The sequence below is a fragment of the Lampris incognitus genome, chromosome 20, assembly GCF_029633865.1.
Source record: "Lampris incognitus isolate fLamInc1 chromosome 20, fLamInc1.hap2, whole genome shotgun sequence".
NCBI lineage: Eukaryota > Metazoa > Chordata > Actinopteri > Lampriformes > Lampridae > Lampris > Lampris incognitus.
In genome coordinates, this window is record NC_079230.1 from 13,914,984 (window position 1) to 13,940,175 (window position 25,192).

General features: G+C 46.0%; 1 long non-coding RNA gene across 2 annotated transcripts; it reads left to right on the top strand.

Moving 5' to 3' along the window:
- Positions 1-331: 331 nt before the first annotated feature.
- On the top strand, positions 332-25,192 carry LOC130130799 (uncharacterized). Of its 2 annotated transcripts, XR_008812187.1 has the most exons (4): positions 332-684; positions 12,718-12,939; positions 23,919-24,035; positions 25,068-25,192. It is a non-coding gene; the product is annotated as an uncharacterized LOC130130799 (long non-coding RNA). The 2 variants fall into 2 exon arrangements; XR_008812188.1 differs by lacking the exons at positions 23,919-24,035; positions 25,068-25,192 and adding an exon at positions 22,017-22,116.

Sequence of the window (25,192 nt, forward strand, 5' to 3'; positions counted from 1 at the left end):
CGACGGTCCCGGACTGCCCCCTGAATTCGTTGCAATAGTATGAGCAAAAATGTTATGTCCACTGCAGTGGACAAAAATGAACTGCTGGCTGGGTCGCAGAATATTCTTCATATATTTTATAATTCCGTTATAAATATATATTCCCTTATTTCATTTTTAACATGTGTCTGCACATTGTTTTTAATGACAATAAATTGAATTGAATTGAATTAAATAATTCTGTTATCCTCTTTCAATATTGTATTCTGTAAATTATGTAAACACAACAGCCATTGCACGTTGTCCGTCTTAGGAAAGAGACCCCTCCTCTGTTGCTCTCCCTGTGGTTTCTTCATAGTTTTTCTCCCTGTTATGTTTTTTTTTGGGGGGGGGGTTGTTCCTTATCCGATGTGCCAAGGACAGGATGTTGTGTTTCTGTAAAGCCCCTTGAGGCACATTTGTAATTTGTGATATTGGGCAATACAAATAAAATTGACTTAAATGTTTTCCAAATGGATAATAAGACATATGTCGACACGTCTACATGTTTCGACAGGAGTAACGGATGTGGCTGGTTAAGAAGACGAAATGAAAGTAAACTGAAGAGAGCTGATTCAAGTGCAGCGTCACATGAACTCAGATGATAAAAGAGACAGCGTAAAACAGAATACACATTGGAGCCCTAAATGGACCAGTAAACCCCAGGTAGGTCACGCTCAACTGATATTTCTCTGTCAATATTGTTTGGTACTAATTGAATAGAAAAGATTAAAACATCAGCTGATATGAGTTGATATGTGATACAAAACAAAGAAGCTGTGGGGTTTTGGGTGCTAAAATCCAAAATTCAAGTAAGCCTGTGTGAGGGTTCATTTACCTGACTCGTACCTGCCCCAAGTGCAATCAGTAGAATGGTGAGTTACACAGTAAATGGAAGGAAAAAGGAAGGCCTTCATGTTGTTTATATTTTACTATCGTTATAATGATGATGATCGAGCGTCGCAAAGCCAGTCCCACCAACCAGCCCGGTCTCAGGAGATCAACTTAGTTCGGTATAGTGACACTGGGTTTGACCCACCCACGTATAAATTAACCTCAGAATTAGTAAAAAAAAAAAATGTTGTGGCGAGCTGCCGGGAAAGGAGGAGGCAAGAGGCAGAGATCTCGTTTTAACCGCAGCTCCCGTGTCCCATACGCCGCACGGGGTCTAGGGGCGGTGGAGCCGCGGTGCACTGGAGCCATCGGGACGGGCTGGAAAACCTCCATCTCTGGCGGGCTCTGTCTTTTGCAACACCAGGTTTTACAAGCGCCAACGGGTCTGCTCGATGTTCCGCTGTATCTCCGGATCTCCATCTCCACTTCCAGCAAACTCCAACTTCTGACACCAATGTGACGAGCTGGCGTGAAACAAGGAGGCAAGAGGCAGAGATCTCGCTCCGTGGGTTCTCTTCAGTTTTTAAAGAGGGGTATCCCTCACAGAAATGAAAATTGTTAGCTTTAAGCAAATCTTTATTGGCGATATTCGAAAAAAAAAAAACCATGCAGTGACAGACACATCAGAAAGGCTTTGGCCTGGGTTACACCTCCTTCAGCAAGATCCTTTTGGTCTTCTATCATGAGGGATTTACAGTGGGAAAAGGCTTGTTGTATTCTAAACAATTATCGTATTAATAACAAAGTGAAAGAAGTATCCTTCAAGTTCTTACATCGAATTTACCCTACTAGAGAAGTTTTGAAAAGATTTAAGCTAAATGCGGAATATACCTGTTTTTTGTAATTCAGTTAGATAAACTATATTTCATTTGTTCTTTTCACTGTGCCCATTCAAAGTTATTTTGGATTGATATTGTAACGTGTATGGAGAAGTCGGACCCTTTAGTCGAGCGGTCAGCGATGTCTCCCGCGATGCGGGAGATACGGGTTCACGTCCCGGCTGCGGCAGTTCTTGCGGTTGCCCCCCGAATTCGCTGCAATATGCCAGACTTTATAAATAGAAAAAAAGGGTACTGATCAAAAGGACAGGCATGTTAGGGTTAATACTACTGTCTGTGCTCCTGACCGAGGCATGGCAAGAAGAACTGGACTTGGTCCCCGGGCGCTGCACAGCAGCTGCCCTCTGCTCCTAGTAGCTCGACGTATTCTCATGAAACGGGTCGTGTGATATAGTAGCTACACAGCAGGATGGGTTAAATGCAGAGGAAAATTTTCCCCACGCTGATCAATAAGTAGTAAAATAAAATGAGAAATAAACAAATAAATAATGTACGGATTAATATGATGTTATTATTTGTGTTTTATGGGATGGACAGCAATATTACCTATATCATTCAGTTTGATTATTTTTGTTAATTTTCACATCCACAAATCTAAATGGTCTGACTCCAAACTCTGCGTTCATCTTTTTGTTGTTGAACTCAAGCAGTATGGCACCTTCATTGAAAATAATTTTTAAAAAAAAGCTATAAAAAATCAGATATTTTAAAGAAAGCACATTTTATTTGAATTCTGACTTAAAACGATTTAACGTTGAACCCCCCTTGTCTGTACAAAGTTGTGTGTGTGTGTGTGTGTTTTGTTTTTTTTGGTTCTTTTTGTAAATAAGTTTTTGGAGAGGGAGGAAAGAAAAGGCAGAGATCTCGTTTTAACAGTAGCTCCCGTGTCCCATACACTGCACAACCCTGGGAGTGATCGTTTATTTGTCCCCAAAATGGCTGCCGAAAATTGCCCCCCCTCCCCTCCCCGAGGTCACAATAGACCCTTTATCGCTTGACGTAAAAGCTGCCTAGGTAAACAAGGTGCGCGCGCAGAACGTGTGGCAAAACATGGCCAAGAAACAACGTGCGTACCTATGAAACTCACAGATGAAAGCGTATAAAACTTCAAATTAAGCGGAGGAAAGTTAGAAATTTTAGAAAATGGAAATCTCAGAATATGTTGAAGATCTAAGCAATGAAGACAGAAAGCACTACGAGTCGAAACTGAAAGCACTGGAGAAAAACTTCCCAATGCATGTGCTGACAAGCGATATCACGAAGTTGCCAAACATCGGCTGGAGGATCATGTGACTGACACCTCATAGACACACCAAGTATATTTGCCAAAGGATCAATGAAGGCATGCAAGTCTTTAGAAGCATACGATTACTTTGTTGGTGGACATGTCCAAGACTGCTTTTATCATCCATTATCGAAGGAAAACAAGTTTTGCTTCATCAAATCAAAGCTAAGCCCTCGTAGTTTACTTGTTTGTGCGGTTGAATTATTTGTATTCAACAAAAGTTGAATGATTTGTACGGTTATGATATTGAAGCTGGAGTCAAATTATGACCTCAAACATCACGACACAAGAAAGCTGATGGAATCGTTGTCAAACTTGAGAGAGGCTGGGCATTAACAACTCACACTTTGGTTTGGCAGTTGCTCTACTAGGACAGTATCACATTTAGAGCGGTTACTTAACTATGTTCAATCACAATACTTATTTATGTGTAGCCCGTGGAATTAGATACCACACAGGACACAATTACTTCCGGGGTTCTTGTAGCTTTAATTTTATTGTTTGAACCTTCGAATGCAGCTCGTTTTACTGAGTGCATAAATTCCTGTGTCTTTCGAGCAAACAGCTCATAAATGTTCACAGATGTGGCAAGTTTAACATAAAAGATTTTAAAAGGAAAATAATAAATACAAAATACAACATACGGTGCAAAATACGGCAGTGGACTATATATGTTAAACAGGGTTTAACAAAGACATGTGGAACTTCCTGAAGATCGCGCAACTTCTCACTCTGTCAGTTACCTTTAAACAGAATTAAAATGCATATAAAACCTTTACATTTCCCTTACTGCCCAAATACAATGGCATGGTGTGGCTTTATGCACGCCAACATTACCTTGTCATGCCTGCAATGGCGAACAGCGGTCGACGGCTCGCGCCCAAAATCACCGAACATCAACTCCAGTAGCGTCTAAATCAAACCATCTTGTCAAATTACCGACATACAATATTGTTTGGAATAATGTTACAGGTATATTTCACGAGATATTTACCCCTACTTACTACGGAGTCAGAGCACCGTCACACAGCAATCTTTAGGTGGTTCACACAAGAAAAAAAGAAAGAATACCCAAGATGCACTTGGATAACTTGCAGAAAGAGTACCCAAGATGCACTTGGATAACTTGCACGGAGTTACAATAAAAGTCTGCAACACTGCCACTTACTGGTCAAAACATACAATGACAACCAAAACTATAAAAATACACTCACAATCTGCTTCACAATTTAAATACATCAAATGACATTTTACATGGCTTGACAGTGTAACAATTACATATATTAACAGTTAAACTATACTAAATTTAAGTGGAAAATCATTTAACAGATTTACCACCCGGCTACATATGTAAGAAGCGGTTGCACACCAGATACGAAACGTTCTCCGCAAATCTTCGCGTTTGACATTTGCTCTTCTGACCACGTCTTCCAGTCCTCCCGACGGATCCCATGAATCCACGCCTGTCTTCTTCGTTTATCGATTGGAGTTTTCCCTCTCAACGTGCGATAAAAATGCAGAGACTTGTTTTTACCATCTTTACGATTTTTACAACCGACAGCGTAACAACTGTGAGGCGTTTCGTTTTAAATCAACGCCTCCGTGATTATCGCTTCGAAATGCATGTAATAATGTTTACAAACACAAGACTCGCGGCCCCTTTTTGCCTCACAATCTGCGCACGCACATTTGGCGCATGTAAATAAGGGAACTCGTCTATTAAAAACATCAGTCTTAGTCACGGTCCTACAGTCAACCAGTCAGTAAAATGGTCGTCTACCCAGTCCGAGTGGAACCCCCCCCCCGACCCCCCCAAAAAACAACAACAACCACAATAACGAATAACCAAAACATGAACACTAAAACAATTTAACAATTTGAACAAGAATTTTAAGAGTCCCGAAATTACTTATGCTCTCCAAGCGCAGAACTGCTGATAGGCACAGTGACCCCTGTGGTGTAACAACCCCCGTCTCCGGTTGCTCCAACTGTTGGCGGCTCTGCGCTTCTGATGGGACTGGTAGTGTTACAGTTAAAATTGTATTTTAATGTTGTTGTGTTCATGTTGTAGTTATTGTTATGTTGTTTGTTTGGGGGTTCAACTCGCACCAAGTAGAAAACCATTTACTGACTGACTGACTGTAGAACCGTGGCTCAGACTGATGTCGCCAGTTGCGAAATCGACGGGGAAATCATTACATTGTCAGGTCTGTTCTGGTAATCGTGTAAATAACAGAGAATTCCCGCGGTCGTGCGGTGTGCCAACATTTTTTTCCTAGGACGAATCCGGAAAGTTCCCGCCCTCGGGCACTAGGATTGGCCAGTCTGCCTGTCAGTCAACTTTTCGGATTCATTTTAGGAAAAAAATATTCGCTCACCGTACACACAGAGTTAAGTTGGCACAGTTAGCTTGGTTGCAAACGTGGCTAATGGTTAACAGTTAGCTAGCAAACGTGGTTAGGGTTGTTGCGTGTTTGCATCGGCTTTGACTGCGATTAAAAAGAGATCTCTGCCTCTTGACTTACTCTTCTACACCGGCTCGCTACATTGGTGTCAGAAGTGAGATTGAGTTTAAGAATGGAGCGGGAGCTCAAGAGACTGGAGCGTGACATTGAGCAGACCCGTTGGTGCTTGGAAAACTTGGCGTGGCAAAACACGGAGCCCACCATAGATGAAAATTGTCCAGCCTGTGGCTCCACCGCCACCCAGAGGCCAGGAGGGCCAATACAGGTGAACGCCTGCTACCCGCCACCGATTGCCACCTAGCAACCGGGAGGAACGCTGTGCATAGAAAACCAGCCAAGCTGCCGAAGTAAATTGGGAAGACAGAGCGAGAGCCGTACCTCTCGCAAGTCCAATTAGTGGCATGGCACAGCGGATGGAGCAACGAGGAAACTGCCATCCACCGGGCTCTGGCGTTGGAGGTTGCAGGTACTCCTTGACGTAAGCCCCAGTGGAGCAGCGGGACCTCCAAGACCTGACCATGGCACTGGAGAGGCGATTTGAGCAACGACTCTTCACTGACCGGAGCAGGGAGCAGCTAGCCAGCCACCGCCGCCAAGAGGGAGAGAGCCTGGGTACCTTTGCCGCAGATGTGCAGCTACATGTCCCTTGCAATTCCAGAGGGACTGCTGCCCCAAATAACAAAAATCACCTTTAAAGCAACCATGTTCTCTGAGTGCCCCCCCCCCCCCAAAAATCTCTCGAAAACATATCTTTCACAGAAATAGCACAGAACACATCAAATATGAGTCTCCAGATTTGCCACTGTGGCTGGTCCAAGGTCACAAGTTATCAGGGTCTGCAAACTCACCAGAGGAAGATGGGATGCACCCCAAAGGGAATGAGGGTTGCTGAACCACTGACTCCACCACAAGCGGGAACTCAGTAGGGGATGGAGAAAGAAAGGGACACATGGCAGGATAATATTGTCCCTATCAAGAATGGTAAGTACATCCCAGAAGTTCGGTTCCCGGCTGTGACGGATTCCCGGCTGCCCCTTAATTCACTACATTGGTGTCAGAGAAGTGGGATGGTAAGACCTTAACGCCATCGGAAGCGCGTGCGCCCAGAGGCGGGGGTGGGTGGGTAGTGTAACACTCACAGATGACTAAACTCACTAGCCTTTGGCTAACAGGTTGGACCCTTTAGCTGACTGGTTAGCACAGTCGCCCGTGGTCCGGTCTATCCGGTTTCGATTCCCGGCTGCGATGGATTCCTGGCTGCCCTTTGGTGTCAGAAGTGGGATGTAAGTGTCTTTGTTTTAAGGTCAAATCATTTTCTTTAATCTGGCACAGAGGTAGGAGGAAGGCAAAATACAGACAAGTATATGCAAATATTTAATATGGGTAAGTCCATCTCTTTTTAATCTAATTCAATGATTAAAAGAAAAACAACAACAAAAAACAAAAAAAACAATTCAGTGTGGAACTTATTATGCATCATATGTACACGTGGTGGCGCTGTTTGTGTCAGTTTTACAATGCTGGTTGGTCCTTGGGTCATTTCGTGAAAAGTGGCATGTTTTTGGTCAATCTGTAGAGGGAGACAAATAACGTGCCTCTGTTATTTGTTACTCTTTATAAGTTGATTGTTTATTTGCTAAAAAAAACCCATAAAACAAAACACACACATTACAGTCAATAACCAGAGAAAGGCTGAAGTTGTGGTTATACGCAATTAAGTATAAATTCAACAGGGGCTGCTGCTCCTTTAAGGCAGACGTTCAGAGTGGTGACGTAGGCACTGCTTAGAGTTTTCCAGGAAGTGGAGCCGCGTTTTCAGCAGCCTAGCGGTTAGCTGGTTGCCACGAGAGATTGTGCTGTATCGGTGTTGTTTTGTGTGGCGAGTAAACGGAATTGACTCGACTCGATCTCTCAGCCTCCTCATTCCTGCACTCCCACAATGGTTGACCCCGCACGTTGACAACGAACGCGTCGACCCAAAGCGATGACGACACCGCTCCGGCTCCGAGTGATGCTAACGGAATGGCTCATGTTAGCTTTAGCGTCTCAGCAGCGACGGTGAAGTTGCCCGAGTTTTGGCAGCACATTGAAGCCCAGTTCGAGCTGGGAGGAATAACGCGGGATGTTACGAGGTATTTCCATGTGGTGGCGGCGTTAGATGCCTACCAGTGTTTCTCAACCGGGGGTCCGCGGACCCCTAGTGGTCCGTGGTGTAATTGTAAGGGGTCCGTGAAAATAAAATATCTTTAAAAAAAAAAGATCCTATGACATTTATAGAAATAGGATTATTTTACTCAAATGTGACTGAGACCTTTATCTAACTAAACTATAAAGGGTAACGACTTTTTTCTCTAATTACATCTGTTTCACAAGTGTAATTTATTGTATTTTAATAAGAGATCTCGCTCCCGTTTGCATTGTTAAAAGTTACTGCATAAAAATTCTGTTGTTACATATATCTGAAAGTTACTGAATACATATTCTGTTTTGTTACATATATCTGAAAGTTACTGCATAAGAATTCTGTTTTGTTAACTATATCTAAGTTACAACTGAAAGGTTTTATTTTTGCCCCAAAGAGTGAATAAATGCTATAATGCAATTTAAAATGCAGTTTCTACTGTTTCTATCAAATTGCAACCCCCCTCCCCCAAGATCAGGTGGAGGGGTCCTCAGGGTAGATCAAAAATACGCAGGGGGTCCAGGACCCCAAAAAGGTTGAGAACCACTGGCCTAGACGACGGCCCGAGCTATGGGGCTACTGGAAGCCCGCCCGGCGGTGGGGAAATACGGCGCACTCAAGGCCTTCCTTTTGCAGCTCTTCGAGCTGTCGGAGATGGAGAAGGCGGATCGCCTGTTGTCACTCAACGGACTCGGCGATAGCAAACCTTCTGAGCTGCTGGAGAAGATGTTGTCCGTTTTGGGCTCGGCGGACCCCTCCTTCATTTTCACCCATATTTTTCTACGGCAGCTCCCAGCGACTGTGCGCACAGCGTTAGCCAGCTCCCCCCCCTCTCCTCCACCAAAGACTACCGTGCTCTGGGTGCGGAAGCGGACAGGATTTTCCTCGCCAACCGGCAGCAGTTCGTTCATGCAATGCTCCCCGCCCAGACCTCGCCCCCACCTGTGGAGGACGCAGCGGGCACCGTGGCTGCGGTGGCTGCCCGCCGCCAGAGTGACAGCGGGCTGTGTTATTACCACAACAGGTTTGGTGCCAGGGCCAAGCAGTATCGCCTGCCATGCAGCTTCAGCATCGGGGAAACGCCAAGGATAGCAGATATGAGCGCCGGCGAGAACAGCAAGTTGTTGCTTGTCAAGTACGCCTTATCTGGCCGGCAGCTGCTGGTCGATTCGGGCGACCCCGCCCCCCCCCCCCCCGATGGATGCCGCGAACGGCACGCCCATACGTACCTACGGCACCATGTATGTGGAGGTGAGTTTCGGCGGGCGGCGTTTCGGCTGGGACTTCCTTATGGCCGGGTTGTCGGTTCTCCTCCTGGGCGCGGACTTCCGGTGCGCCTTCAGGCCAGCCCGGTATCACGCCAAAGCGTGTAATATACACGCTGGTCCAGCGTGTCAGTGTCACGGTTTGCCTCGCTCAGGCGTGAAAAGTACACGCGTGTATGAAGGTGCAGTGCCAGCAGGAAGCGATGATTAACTCAATGCCAGCAACTCCCCACGGAGGAAAAGAAGCATACAGCATTTTCCAAAATCCCTCGCCTAACCCTAACCTAACCATAACCCAACCATAACCCTAACCCAACCCTAACCATAACCCTAACCCAACCCTAAACCTAACCGTAACCATAACCCTAACCCAACCCTAACAAGAACCCCAACCCTAACCCTAACCTTAACCTGCCTTCACCTCTTAATCATCGCCCCCTACTGGCACTGCACCTTCATACACGCGTGTACTTTTCACGCCTGAGCGAGGCAAACCGTGACACTGACACCCTGGACCAGCGGGTGTATTACACGCTTTGGCGTGATACCGGGTTGTTCAGGCTGCTGGTGGATGTTACGAACTGTCACTTGATCGATGCTGTCTCTTTCGCTACACACCTGTGCACACTGGGAGGTGCAGGGACGCTTGGCCTGTCAAACATGCTCGCCGCCTGAGATACGTATCAACGACTGCTCGCAGAGTTCCCTGACCTCACCACACCTACGTTCTCATCAGCGGTGGCTAAGCACGGCGTGGAGCACCATATTGCCACTGACGGCCCCCCGGTCTACGCATGTGCTAGGGAGGAGTTTGCCACCATGCAACGCTTTGGCATCGTGCGCCGCTCGGACAGCCCGTGGGCCTCCCCCTTGCCCTGCAGGGCAAGGAAGCCAAGGGCAAGTTAGACTGGTCCCTGGGGATGGACGAAGCTTTCGACGACGCCAAGGCTGTGCTGGCCAATGCCACTTTGCTGGCATACCCGTCCCCCACTGCCCCGATTGCCGTCACGACCGACGCCTCTGACCATGCGGTCGGGGCGGCGCATGACAGCTCCTTGCCTTCTTTAGCAAACAGCTTAAAGACAACGAGCGGAAGTACAGCACTTTCAACCAGGAGTTCCTGTGTCTCTTCCCCGCCACCCGACACTTCAGGTTCCTGTCGGAAGGCCGCCGTTTCACTGCCTTCGTCGACCATAAGCCGCTGACATTTGCCATGGCCAAGACCTCTGAGCCATGGTCCGGGTGCCAACAGCGCCAGCTCTCTGCCATCTCGGAGTTTACCACAGACATCCGGCACGTGGCTGGCAAGGACAACTTGGTCGCTGACTGCCTCTCCCGGGCGGTGACAGGGTCCGTTCACTTGGGACTCGATTATGCTGCCATGGCTGCAGACCATGCTGCTGACACGGACATCCAGGCCTATCGGACGGTCGCTACAGGGCTGCGGTTGGAGGATGTGGTGTTTGACAGCGCCAACGCCAAGCTCCTCTGCGACGTTTCCATGGGCCAGCCCTGCCCCATGGTGCCCACCGGCTGGCAGCGCCATGTTTTTGACGTTATCCATGGCCTTTCCCGCATTGGTGTGAAGGCATCCACTAAGCTGTTGGGGGCCAAGGTCGTCTGGCCCAGCCTCAGGAAGGACGTCAAGGCCTGGGCTGACTCCTGCGTGGCGTGCCAGCGTTCCAAAGTTCACCGTCATACCAAAGACCCCTTGGCGCCATTCCTGGTGCCCGAGGGGCATTTTGATCATGTGAATGTGTACCTGGTGGGCCCCCTGCCCCCCTCCCATGGGTTCACTCACCTTCTCACCATGGTGGACAGGACCACCAGGTGGCCGGAAGCTGTTCCCCTGTCATCGACCACATCTACTGAGGTGGCACGGGCGTTCATCAAGTCTTGGGTGGCCCGTTTTGGTACGCTGGCTGACTTCACCTCCAACAGGGGCCCGCAGTTCATGTGGGAGCTCTGGACTGCAGTCTCGGAGGGGCTGGGGGTGAAGCTCCAGCGCACCACAGTGTGCAACCCGCAGGACAATGGACTCTGTGAGCGGTTTCATTGGTCTATGAAGGCTGCTCTTCGTGCCAGCCTCACGGACAGCAACTGGGTCGATCGCCTCCCGTGGGTCGTGCTTGGCCTTTGCTCCACCCCCAAGGAAGACCTCCAGTCCTCGTCTGCCGAGCTGGTTTATGGCCAACCGCTGGGTGTCCCGGGTGAGTTTCTCCTGGATGCCGTGGCCCCCTGGTCAGCAGCTTCTCATCGGGCTGTGGCCCGGGACAGTGCCAACACTTTTGCTCCGATCCCTACATCTCACCACTGCCTCCCTCAGTCCTACGTCCCCAAGAATCTGCTGTCTGCCAGGTACGTCTTCATCCACCACGACAGCCACCGTACCCCCCTGCAATCCCCCTATGACGGGCCCTTCCACGTCCTGGAAGCGGGGCCTAAGAACTTTGTGGTGGACATGGGGGGCAAGCCGGAGCGGGTCTCGGTGGACCGTCTCAAGCCTGCCCATTGAACCTGGGTGGGCCGGTCAAACTGGCCCTGCCCTTGCGGCGTGGACGCCCCCCTTCTCGGGCCCCCGGCCCAGCCTCGGCCCCTGCCCGAGCTCCGGATCTGTCCCCTGCCCCCTATACCCATTCAGCGCAGCTGTTTTGGCCGCTGGGTCTGCCCCCCGAGACATTGACTGTTTCACTGGGGACTTTTCGCCTGTTGGCTGTTTGTGTTTCACTGAGTACTGATATGTTACATTACTGTTTTGCATTTTTTCATGATGGGGAATTCTGAGGGGGCCTGTGTGGTGATACACAATTAGGATAGATTCACCAGGGGCTGCTGCTCCTTAAAGGCAGACGTTCAGAGTGCTGATGTAGGCACTGCTGAGGGTTTTCCCTGGAAGTGGCACCATGTTTTCGGCAGCCCAGTTGTTAGCTTGTTGCCATGAGAGATTGTGCTGTATCGGTGTTGTTTTGTGTGGTGAGTAAACGGAATTGACTCGACTCGATCTTTCCGTCTGCTCATTCCTGCACTCCCACAAAATGTACCTTTAGATCACACTTCAGAAAAGCAGGCACGTGAATTTTTAGTGAGGAACTTTCAAAGGCGTTTCTCTGAATTTTATGTAAAATAAGAAAGAAAATGTTTGCTACAAAGTATCCCTCATAAATTGGGAAAATCATGGGATATAGTTGGATTGCAGCCAGATTAACGGTCTGATTTAGGGGGGAACAAAACAGGCCTATGCTAAATTCCAGTGTATCCAAGTGTGTAACTTGGTGTCTTACATGTGATGCACAGCAGTAAGGAATACATGTGATATTCTCAATATCAAGATATATTTGCATTTGTAAATGAGCTGTCCATGCACTGAGCTTCCTGTGGACATGGTTTTATTCTTCGAAATGAAACTCAAATGAAATGGTTTTAAAAATTGTATTAAAATCTCTCCCTCTTTTCTTTTTTAAATGATTGTCACATGTCAGTATTTTGTCCAAGTGATTTTCCATTACTGGCTCAAGTGAGAAGGGGGATTTTATGCAGGGGGTCTTTAGCAGTTGGACAGTTGAATATTTTAGTTTAGATCTAACTGCACTTCGGGTTTAAATGAGGCTTCTCAAAATGAAAACGGAGAAAAAAGGAAATTTGTGGAAGTATGATTTGTGCTCTTACAACTCCAGAGGGGTTGCTGCCCCAATAACAAAAAACACCTTTATAGCAAACATGTTCTCTGAGTGCCCAAAAAAAATTCTCTTAAAAAATGTCTCTTTCACAGAAATGGCACACGACACATCAGATATGGATCTCCAGACTTGCCACTGCGGCTGGTCCAGGTTCACAACTCTTCAGGGTCTGAGAATTCACCAGGGGAAGATGGGATGCAACAAAAAGGGAATGAGATATGCTGAAACACCAACTCCACCACAAGTGGAAACTCAGTGGAGGAAGGTGAAACAACGGGACACACGGCAGGATAATATTGCCCCTATCGAGAATGGTAAGTACATCCCAGAAATTTGAATCCATAAAATCCATGCTGTAATATTAATGAATTATTTAATAAATGTGTTATAATTAAATATTCCAATCAATTCTATTTAATTACACAATTTACTTGATACATGCTTATATCTATATCACCATACTATACCATTTTAAATCATTTATTTAATAATAATTTATGATATTATCATTGACATTCATATCATTAAAGTTATCAATATTGTAGCACGCACTTCCTATGGCCTCACCATCCCACTTCTGACACCATCCATCCATCCAGCCATCCATTATTCTAACCGCTTATCCTGCTCTCAGTGTTGCGGGGATGCTGGAGCCTATCCCAGCAATCATTGGGTGGCAGGGGGGAGACACCAATGTAGCGAATTCAGGGGCAGCTGGGAATCCGTCACAGCTGGGAACCAAACCCGGAAAGCCCGGATAGCCTGGACTACGGGTGACTACACTGTCGCCCTTGGTCCGGGCTATCCAAGGGCGAGGGCGGTCCGGGCTATCCGGGTTCGATTTACGGCTGCAATCGGATTCCCGGCTGCCCCTGAATTCACTACATTGGTGTCAGAGAAGTGGGAAGGCGAGACCTTAAGGCCATCGGAAGCACATGCACCCAGAGACGTGAGGGAGCCGAAATGCTGAAGCGCAGGGACACGCTTACTGAAGGCGTGGGGGGGGGGGACTACACTCGCTAGCCCTTGGCTAACGGGTTGGACCCTTTAGTTGACTGGTTAGCACAGTCGCCCGTGATCCAGGCTATCCAATTTCGACTCCTGCCTTTGACAGATTCCCAGCTGCCCTTTGGTGTCACAAGTGGGATTTAAGTGCCTTTGTTTTAGGGTCAAATCATTTTCTTTAATCTGGCACAGCGGCAGCAGAAAGGTACAATACAAAGAAGTATATGCAATTTTTTTTAATATGGTTAAGTCCATCTATTCGTATTCTAATTTAATGATTAAAAAAACAAAAACAAAAACAAATCAAAGTGGAACTTGTTATGCATCATATATATACGTGGGGGCGCTGTTTGTATCAGTTTTACAATGCCGGTTGGTTCATAGGTCATTTAGAGAAAGGGGCATTTTTTGGTTAATCTGTAGAGGGAGACAAATCATGTGCCTCTATTATTTGTTACTGTTTTTAAGTTGATTTTTTGTTTGGTTAAAAAAAGAAAAAAGAAAAGCACATTACCAGAGAAATAACCAGAGAAAGGCTGAAGTGTACCTTTAGATCACACTTCAGAAAAGCAGGCATGTGAGTTTTTAGTGAGGGATTTTCAAAGGCATTTCTCTGACTTTTATGTAAAATAAGAAAATGTTTGCTACAAAGTATCCCTCATAAATTGGGAAAATCATGGAATATAGTTGGATCGCAGCCAGATTAACCTTCTAATTTAGGGAGGAACAAAACAGGCCTACGCTAAATCCCGTCAAACGGAAATCTTCATATATGTGTGTAACTTGGTGTCTTACATGTGATGCATAGCAGAAAGGAATACACTTGATATTCTCAGTATCAAGATATACACTCACCGGCCACTTTATTAGGCACACCTGTCCAACTGCTCGTTAACGCAAATTTCTAATCAGCCAATCACATGGCAGCAACTCAATGCATTTAGGCATGTAGACATGGTCAAGACGATCTGCTGCAGTTCAAACCGAGCATCAGAATGGGGAAGAAAGGAGATTTAAGTGACTTTGAACGTGGCATGGTTGTTGGTGCCAGACGGGCTGGTCTGAGTATTTCAGAAACTGCTGATCTACTGGGATTTTCACGCACAACCATCTCTAGGGTTTACAGAGAATGGTCCGAAAAAGAGAAAATATCCAGTGAGCGGCAGTTCTGTGGGCGAAAATGCCTTGTTGATGCCAGAGGTCAGAAGAGAATGGCCAGACTGGTTCGAGCTGATAGAAAGGCAACAGTAACTCAAATAACCACTCATTACAACCGAGGTATGCAGAAGAGCATCTCTGAATGCACAACACGTCGAACCTTGAGGCAGATGGGCTACAGCAGCAGAAGACCACACCGGGTGCCACTCCTGTCAGCTAAGAACAGGAAACTGAGGCTACAATTCGCACAGGCTCACCAAAATTGGACAATAGAAGATTGGAAAAACGTTGCCTGGTCTGATGAGTCTCGATTTCTGCTGCGACATTCGGATGGTAGGGTCAGAATTTGGCGTCAACAACATGAAAGCATGGATCCATCCTGCCTTGTATCAACGGTTCAGGCTGGTGGTGGTGGTGTAATGGTGTGGGGGATATTTTCTTGGCGCACTTTGGGCCCCTTAGTACCAATTGAGCATCGTGTCAACGCCACAGCCTACCTGAGTATTGTTGCTGACCATGTCCATCCCTTTATGACCACAGTGTTCCCATCTTCTGAGGCTACTTCCAGCAGGATAACGCGCCATATCATAAAGCTCGAATCATCTCAGACTGGTTTCTTGAACATGACAATGAGTTCACTGTACTCAAATGGCCTCCACAGTCACCAGATCTCAATCCAATAGAGCACCTTTGGGATGTGGTGGACCGGGAGATTCGCATCATGGATGTGCAGCCGACAAATCTGCAGCAACTGCGTGATGCTGTCATGTCAATATGGACCAAACCCTCTGAGGAATGTTTCCAGTACCTTGTTGAATCTATGCCACGAAGGATTAAGGCAGTTCTGAAGGCAAAAGGGGGTCCAACCCGGTACTAGCAAGGTGTACCTAATAAAGTGGCCAGTGAGTGTATTTGCATTTGCAAATGAGCTGTCCATGCACTGAGCTTCCTGTGGAAACGGTTTCATTCTTCCAAATGAAATGTGTCTGTGAATGTTCTCATTCATCCAGGTCATGGTTATCCAAAGGAATTGAATCAAGGGCAACTGGACTTGGTATATATCCGTGAAGACGTTTCGCCTCTCATGCAAGAGGCTTCCTCAGTTCGTGCCTTTCTGACTAGACCAAGCTAGTCTGACTGGCTGGTGATGAGAGTCAGAATTTATCCTCTTTGGAGTTGTTGTCAGAGTTATAGATGTCCATGGCTCTTTGTGTTTCGATGTTTACCAACGCCCGTCGCTAACAGAGCCATAGATATGAGTGGCTCTTTTGTGTACCGATGTTTGGCCGCACCCGTCGTTATCGGAGCTATTGATTTGCATTTGTTTAGCAGCGACGGTCGTTGGGGGGTGTTAGTTTTGACGTCATTATTCAGTGGTCATGAGAGTCGTTGGAGCCGTTAGTGACCGACTGTTGTTCTTGGAGGCTAGGCTTCTTGAGTCTCCTGGGTAGAGATGAAAGGACGGCATTGTAAGTGGGAGATAGGTGGTGTCGCAGACCTCCTCCTCTGTTGAGGGATGGTTTTTCCAGTTTTACATATATGGCTTCCTCCACCCCTCTTTCAAACCATCTATCTTCTCTGTCCAAAATGTGTACGTTGCTGTCCTCGAAGGAATGTGTCTTCTCCTTTAGGTGTAGATAGACTGCTGAGTCTTGTCTTGAGGAGTTTGGCCTTCTGTGTTGGGCCATCTGTTTGTGTAGTGGTTGTTTGGTTTCTCCTATGTATAGGTCAGTGCAATCCTCATTGCATGGTACAGCATACACCAGTTTGCTTTTTTGGATGTGTGGTACACAGTCTTTGGGATGAACCAATCTTTGTCGGAGTGTGTTGCTGGGTTTGAAGTATACTGGGATGCGGTGTTTGTTGAAAATTCTCCTGAGTTTCTCAGAGACCCCAGAAACATACGGGATGACTGTGTTATTCCTTCTGTTCCTTTATTCCTCGTCACTCACTTGGTGGGGCCTGTAACGTGTTGCAGTTTTCACAAAGGTCCAACTAGGGTAGCCACAGGTTTTTAAAGCTCCCCTCAGGTGTTTGTGTTCTTCTCGTTGGGCCTGAGTGCTGCTGGGCACATTGTCAGCTCTGTGTTGCAGAGTTCTGATGACGCCCAGTTTGTGTTCCAGAGGGTGGTGTGAGTCGAAAAGTAGATATTGGTCTGTGTGTGTAGGTTTCCTGTAAACCCCAATGTGGAGGCTCCTGTCTTCCCCAATGTGGACGTCACAGTCCAAGAAGGGCAAACTGTTGTTCTTTACGTCTTCCCTTGTGAACTTAATGTTCTTGTCCACTGAGTTGATGTGTTTGGTAAACGCTTGCACCTCTTGTGTTTGGATTTTGACCCATGTGTCGTCCACATATCTGAACCAGTGGCTCGGAGGTGTTCCTCTGAAGGAGTTCAGGGCCCTGTGTTCTACCTCTTCCATATATAAGTTGGTCACAATGGGAGATACTGGTGGGCCCATTGCACAGCCGTGTTTCTGTCTATAAAACTGGCCCCTGAATTGGAAATATGTAGTGTTCAGGCAAAGGTCCAGTAGATGGCAAATCAGGTCTGGGCTGAGGTTGGTCCTATTGTGGAGGGTGTCGTCCCATAGCAAACGTTGCGTCACAGTTTCCAAAGCCTCCATGGTTGGGATGCAGGTGAATAACGAGGTCATGTCGTAGGATACCATGGTTTCATTCGGTTCCAGTTTTACGCCTTGGACCTTGTTCACAAAGTCAATGGAGTTTTGGATATGGTGAGGTGTTTCGCCCACTAAAGGGGTCAAGATGTTGGCTATATGTTTGGCAATGCTGTATGTGACCGAGTTTATGCTGCTGACGATGGGCCTGAGGGGGGTTCCATCTTTATGGATCTTAGGGAGTCCATATATGCATGGAATGTTATCTTGTGGGTAGAGACGGCGGTATTGTATCCGATCAATGGTTCCTCCTTTCTGTAGTTTCTGTAGGTATTCTATTATTCTCCGCTTGTAACCACTAGTTGGATCGCGTCCCAGTGGTTCATAGGTGTCGGTGTCGCTGAGTAATGACGTGATCTTGGCGTGGTAGTCTGTTGTGTTGAGGATAACCGTGCATCTCCCCTTATCTGCTGGAAGGATAGTGATGTTTTCATCCATGCTCAGGGCTGTCACGGCTTTCCTTTCCTCCATGGTTAGGTTGGAAGGAGGGAGTTTCGCATTGGACAGAGCTGCTGATACCTGCTGATGTCTGTGAATGTTCTCATTCATCCAGGTCATGGTTACCCAAAGGAATTGAATCAAGTGCAACTGGACTTGGTATATATCCGTGAAGACGTTTCGCCTCTCATCCAAGAGGCTTCCTCAGTTCGTGCCTTTCTGACTAGACCAAGCTAGTCTGACTGGCTGGTGATGAGACTCAGAATTTATCCTCTTTGGAGTTGTTCTCAGTGCTATAGATGTCCATGGCTCTTTGTGTTCCGATGTTTACCAACGCCCGTCGCTAACAGAGCCATAGATATGAGTGGCTCTTTTGTGTACCGATGTTTTGCCGTGCCAGTCGTTATCGGAGCTATTGATATGCGTGGCTCTCCTGTGCTCCGATGTCCAGTCGTGCCAGTCGCCATCGGAGCTATTGATTTGCATTTGTTTAGCAGCGACGGTCGTTGGGGGTGTTAGTTTTGACGTCATTATTCAGTGGTCATGAGAGTCGTTGGAGCCGTTAGTGACCGACTGTTGTTCTTGGAGGCTTTAAAGCTCCCCTCAGGTGTTTGTGTTCTTCTCGTTGGGCCTGAGTGCTGCTGGGCACATTGTCCGCTCTGTGTTGCAGAGTTCTGATGACGCCCAGTTTGTGTTCCAGAGGGTGGTGTGAGTCAAAAAGTAGATATTGGTCTGTGTGTGTAGGTTTCCTGTAAACCCCAACATGGAGGCTCCTGTCTTCCCCAATGTGGACATCACAGTCCGCGGCCTATGTATCAGAGGAAGCATGTGGTAGTCTGATGCCCTTCGTGGATCGGCAGAGGGGTTTGGAGCAGAGATCGGGAAGGCTCGTTAGAGTAGGGTAATTGGCCGGATACATTGGGGAGAAAAAGGGGGAAAATTAAAAAAAAAAAGATAATAAAACTTTTTTATGAAACTCAATGAAACTATATATCAACCACTACGGTAAAACAGAAATGATTCAGCACACTTTCAACTGATGAAAGCCTTCGATTCGGAAAGTGTTTGCCCTATCAAAAACAATGTCACTATGATACTTTCCATGAAAAAACTTCAAGCTGCGGCCCGGTGGTGCAGTGGTTAGTGCGGCCGCCTCACAGCAAGAAGGTCCTGGGTTCGAACCCCAGGGTTGTCCAACCTCTGGGTCATCCCAGGTCGTCCTCTGTGTGAAGTTTGCATATTCTCCCCGTGTCTGCGTGAGTTTCCTCCGGGTGCTCTGGTTTTGGTCTACAGTCCAAAGACATGTAGGTCAGGTGAATTGGCCTAACTAAAAAAAAAAAGAAAAAAAAAGAAAAAAATTGTCCCTAGGTGTGAATGTGTCGGCCCTGTGATGGACTGGAGGCATGTCCAGGGTATACTAAAAAAAAAAAAAAAAAAGAAAAGATAAAATTGTCTCTAGGTGTGAATGTGTGGGCCCTTTGATGTACTGGCTCCTTGTCCAGGATCTGGTCCAACTTGGCCTGGAAAAGATATAGAGAGACACGTAGCCCAAATGGCAAGCATTTCCAACAATACCTGCCAAAAGGAGTGCAAAATGTTGTCAGCAATTGAGTCTTCATCAAGGTGTATGGACCAGTATCCTGCTTTTGCATCGAACTTGCTAAATATTTTTGCATTTGCAAACTTTGGGTTCAGTTGTTCCATGGCTGGAATCTTGTGTGGGCACCTTTTCAGGCTGGCATTCAGTTTTTGTGGATCTAGACATATTCGTAGGGACCCATCCTTCTCGGTGTCATATGCAAGGCTGAAGCACCAGTCTGTGTGTTCTTCCACCTTTCGCAGCACGTCTTGTTCCACAAGGTTGTTTAGCTCTGCCTGGAGCTTGGCTTTGATGTGGATGCTGCACTTCTGTGGTGGGTCTATGAATGGCTCGGTGTCCTCTTTCAGAATAAGCTTAGCAGTTCCCTTGAAGTTGCCTATTTTATCAAACTGGTCTGGGTACGCTCTTAAGGTCTGCACAAGTTGATATTTTGGTGGTTTTGTTTGCTTTGCTCACGTCAAGCACAAAGCGGGTCTTTGCGTCGGTCTTATCGGCAATCCATTACCGCTACCACCGTGTGGTATTAGTGGATGACAAAGCAGAAAACTAGAATAGGGTTTAACATAACTTTACTCTACGTTATGCTCAGGCGTCAATACATCATACATCACTTCCTGTATCAATCCATCTAGCACCCTGTCCTAATTAACATATCACAACACAGGCTATCCCGGTTCGATTCCCGGCTGCAACCAGATTCCTGAATGACCCTGAATTCACTGCATTGGTGTCAGAGAAGTGGGATGGTGAGACCTTAAGGCCATCAGAAGCACGTGTGAACAGAGGCGTGAGGGAGCTGATACGCTGAAGCACGGGGGCACGCTTCCTGAAGTCGGTGTGTGTGTGTGTAGTGTAACAACCACAGATGACTAGACTCGCTAGCCCTTGGCTAATGGGTTGGACCCTTTAGTTGACTGGTTAGCACAGTCACCCGTCATCCGGGCTATCCAGTTTTGATTCCCGGCTTTGATGGATTCCCGGCTGCCCTTTGGTGTCTCAAGTGGGATGTAAGTGCTTTTGTTTTAGGGTCAAATCATTTTCTTTAATCTGGCACAGAAGTAGGAGGAAGGTACAATACAGAGAAGTATATGCAAATATTTTTATAGTTAAGTCCATTTCTTTTTAATCTAATTCACTGATTAAAACAACAACAACAACAAATCAGAGTGGAACTTGTTATGCATCATATATACGTGGGGGCACTGCTTGCATCAGTTTTACAATGCCGGTTGGTCCACAGGTCATTTAGTGAAAGGGGCATCTTTTGGTCAATCTGTAGAGGGAGACAAATCACTTGCCTCTATTATTTGTTACTGTTTATAAGTTGATTGTTTATTTGGTTAAAAAAAAACACATTACAATCAATAACCAGAGAAAGGCTGAAGTGTATCTTTAGATCACACTTCAGAAAAGCAGGCACGTGAGTTTTTAGTGAGGGATTTTCAAAGGTGTTTCTCTGACTTTTATGTAAAATAAGAAAATGTTTGCTACAAAGTATCCCTCATAAATTGGAAAAATCATGGAATATAGTTGGATCACAGCCAGATTAACGGTCTGATTTAGGGGGGAACAAAACAGGCCTGTGTTAAACCCCATCAAACGGAAATCTTCAGATAAGTGTGTAACTTGGTGTTTTACATGTGATGCATAGCAGTAAGGAATACACTTGATATTCTCAGTATCAAGATATATTAGCATTTGTAAATGAGCTGTCCATGCACTGAGCTTCCTGTGGACACGGTTTCATTCTTCCAAATGAAACTAAATTGAAATGGTTTTTAAAATGGTTTTAAAATCTCTAAACATCGGGACACACGGCAGGATGATATCGAGAATGGTAAGTACTTCCCAGAAATTTGAATCCATAAAATTCATGCTGTGATATTAATGAACAATTTCAGAAATGTTTTTTAATTAAATAACGCAATAAATTCTATTTAATTATACAATTTACTTGACACATTCTAAAATTTATTTTAACATAGTGTACCCTTTTAAATCATTTATTTGATAATAATTTATGATTTTATCAATGTCATCCTTATCATTAAATTTATCAATATTGTCGCAAATTCAGGGGCAGCCGCGAATCAAACCGGGATTGATTGTGCTAATCAGTCAACTAAAGGGTCAAACCCACTAGCCCTTGGCTAGCGAGTCTAGTGATTTGTAGTCGTTACACTACCTCCCTCCACCCAAGCCCCCCCCTTCGGGAAGTGCATCCCCGCGCTTCAGCATATCAACTCCCTTCCGCCTCTGAGCGCAGGCATTTCCGATGGCCTCACGGTCTCTCCATCCCACTTCTGACTCCAATGCAGTGACTTCAGGGGCAGCCAGGAATCTTTTGCAGCTGGCAACCGAACCCGGATAGCTCGGACTCTGGACTACGCTGTCGCCCGTGGTCTGGGCTATTCGATCCTTTAAAAAGAAAAATGTATATTTGTGCATTCAGCCATTTCCCATGCAACCATTGTTGTATTGCTGTTGTATTATTGCTGCATTTCAATTACAGAGAATGTGAAGCTGGACCCAAACACGGCCCCCGCCTGTCTTATTCTGCCCAACAATGGGAAGGAAGTGAGAGACAGTGGCAAAAAACAGGCAGCACCAGCTACTCCGGTGGGATGTGATCTCTTCAGTAGCATCCTGGGCTTCAACACACTCACCTATTTTTTTTTATTTTGTTTTTCTTTTTTTGTTTTTTTATTACACGGTGATGTTGGTGGCGTGGCTCAGGCCCTGGTCTGTTCTGGTGCCATCAGGACACTGCTTGGCATCTTCCTCGTCATACTTTCCATATATTTTATAATTTCATTATAATTCTGTTAGCCTCTTTCACTGTTGTATTCTGTAAATTTTGTAAACACAACATCCATTGCACGTTGTCGGTCTTGGGAGAGAGATCCCTCCTCTGTTGCTCTCCCTCAGGTATCCTCCTATTTTGTCTCCCTGTTAAAGGTTCTTTTAGGGAGCTGTTACTTATCCAATGCTAATCTAAATCTGTCTAAGGACACGATGTTGTGTTGCTGTAAAACCCCCTGAGGCAAACTTGTTATTTGTGATATTGGGCTATACAAATGAAACTGACTTGACCTATGGCAGTACATACTGGGACGTGAAGGCTGGCAAGAAGACGGGATGGGATCTTGGTGTGGTGAGAGGCAACACAAATTGCAAGGGGAAACTCTCCATTGACCCAGACAACAGTTACTGGGCTGTTGTGTATTATGCTGACAAAACGTACACAGCCCTAAAAGCTCCACCAATTCACCTTTACCTCAAAGTAAAGCCAGAGAAGGCGGGGGTGTTTGTGGACTACGAGGAGGGTCTCGTGTGATGTGACAGCTGGTTGTCATATCTATTCATTTACCGGGTGTTGGTTCACTGGAGACCTCTACCCATATCTCAGTCCACATCTGACAAAAGACGAGGAAAGCTCAGATCCTCTGATCACCTCTCCCGTGACACGCTGACAGATGTTTTCCTAAATCACATGAAAATGTGTGCCTGTGTGTGTGTTGTATGTATAGTATGCTAACATACTGTAGCTTCAACTATACAAAAAAATCCCCTTTCTCACTTATCCCCTTACTTTTCAACTTTTTTTCTTTTATTCATTCATTCGTTCATATAAATTCAGTGAACAGAGTTACTACTACAACTACTACTACTACTTTCGGCTGCTCCCGTTAGGGGTCGCCAGAGCGGATCATCCATTTCCATATCTGCCTGTCCTCTGCACCTTCCTCTGCCACACCAGCCACCTGCATGTCTTCTCTCACCACATCCATAAACCTCCTCTTTGGCCTTGCTCTTCTCCTCTTCACTGGCAGCTCCATCTTCAGGCTTCTCCCAATATACGCAGCATCTCTCCTCCACACATGTCCAAGCCATCTCAATCTTGTCTCTCTTGTTTTGTCTCCAAACTGTCCAACCTGAGCTGTCCCTCTAACATACTCATTCCTGATCCTGTCCTTCTTCGTCACTCCCAATGAAAACCTTCAACTCTGCCACCTCCACCTCCACCTCCTGTCTTTTCATCAGTGTCACTGTCTCCAAACCATATAACATAGCTGGTCTCACTACCATCTTGTTAACCTTCCCTTTAACACTTGCTGGTACCCTTCTGTCACAAATAACTCCTGACACTCTTCTCTACCCACTCCTCACTGCCTGCACTCTCTTCTTCACCTCTCTTCTGCACTCCCCGTTACTTTGGACAGTTGACCACAAGTATTTGAATTTATTCTCCTTTGTCACCTCTACTCCTTGCATCCTCACCATTCCACTGTCCTCCCTCTCATTCACACATATGTATTACATCTTTCTCCTACTGATTTTCATTCCTCTTCTTTCCAGTGTGTACCTCCACCTCTCCAGGCTCTCCTAAACCTGCTCCTTACTCTCGCTACAGATCACAATGTCATCTGCAAACATCATAGTCCACGGAGACTTATTGAGGAAATTCAGTGAACGGAGTTAAACAGTGCAAAACATGGAGTGATAAACAAACAGAGTGCCTGCAAAAAAGGTGATCTCTCCCTTGATGCTAACTGGAATATTATCCCAGCATTATGGCATTGCAGTTCCTACTATTGGTTGCTTGTAATCATGGTAAATTAGCAATTGGATCTTACGCTCTTCCATTTCACCACACAGTTGGTCTGAATGTCAGCATAATACTTAAAATGTCATTTTATAAATGTATTGCTGTATGCTTGTATGTGTATGTGTGTTTTCATAGACAACTGGGGAAGTAGTCCATTCATTTTATTTTGGTTTCATACATTTTTGATATATGCAGCTTATCTTATAAATCAAGAAGATTTGTCTCTTTTACCTTCTCCTGTGAAACAATTATTGTGTCACGTTTTGTGTTGGGTTTTGTAGGTTATAAAGTACTGTTAGGAAAACAATCAGATATTTTTTTAATAAATGTAAATTGATGGTTCAGAAATGAGGAGGATGAGGAAAAAGAGCAGTATTGACAAAAATTCTGCAGGAGTTGCAGAAATATATTTGGCACTGGCAGTAATGTGTCAGTTACTATTAAACTGCATGTGTATGGCATCATTCTCATTATAATCTTCTTTATCTTTCTGTGTTATTTTCTCATATTGATATTGCTATTTTGGCGGCACAGTGGTGCAGTGGTTAGCGCAGTCACCTCACAGTAAGAAGGTCTTGGGTTGTCTGCGTGGGTTTCCTCCGGGAGCTCCAGTTTCCTCCCACAGTCCAAAGACATGTAGGTCAGGTGAATCGGCCGTACTGAATTGGCCCTAGGTACGAATGTGTGTGTATGTCGGTCGTTTGTGATAGTCTGGCGGCCTGTCCAGGGTGTCTCCCCGCCTGCCGCCCAATGACTACTGGGATCGGCTCCAGCATCCCCGTGACCCTGAGAGCAGGATAAGTGGTTCAGAAAATGGATGGATATTGTTATTTTCTCATATGTTGTCCAGTTGGACAAAAAGGGGGCATTGATGGGAATGATGGAACCATAGGGGCAATTGCATAAGGGACAAAGAATACATCTCATGCTATTGTCGTCTTTTTACACCCACAGCTTGAAGGTGGCACGAGCGACTCCATTGGTGCTCTAAGTGAAATTCCACAAGCTAATAGGGGTTCAAACCAGGCTGTAAATTCTGACTACGAGAGAAGTGGCTATCACAAGGGCCACCTTTTTCC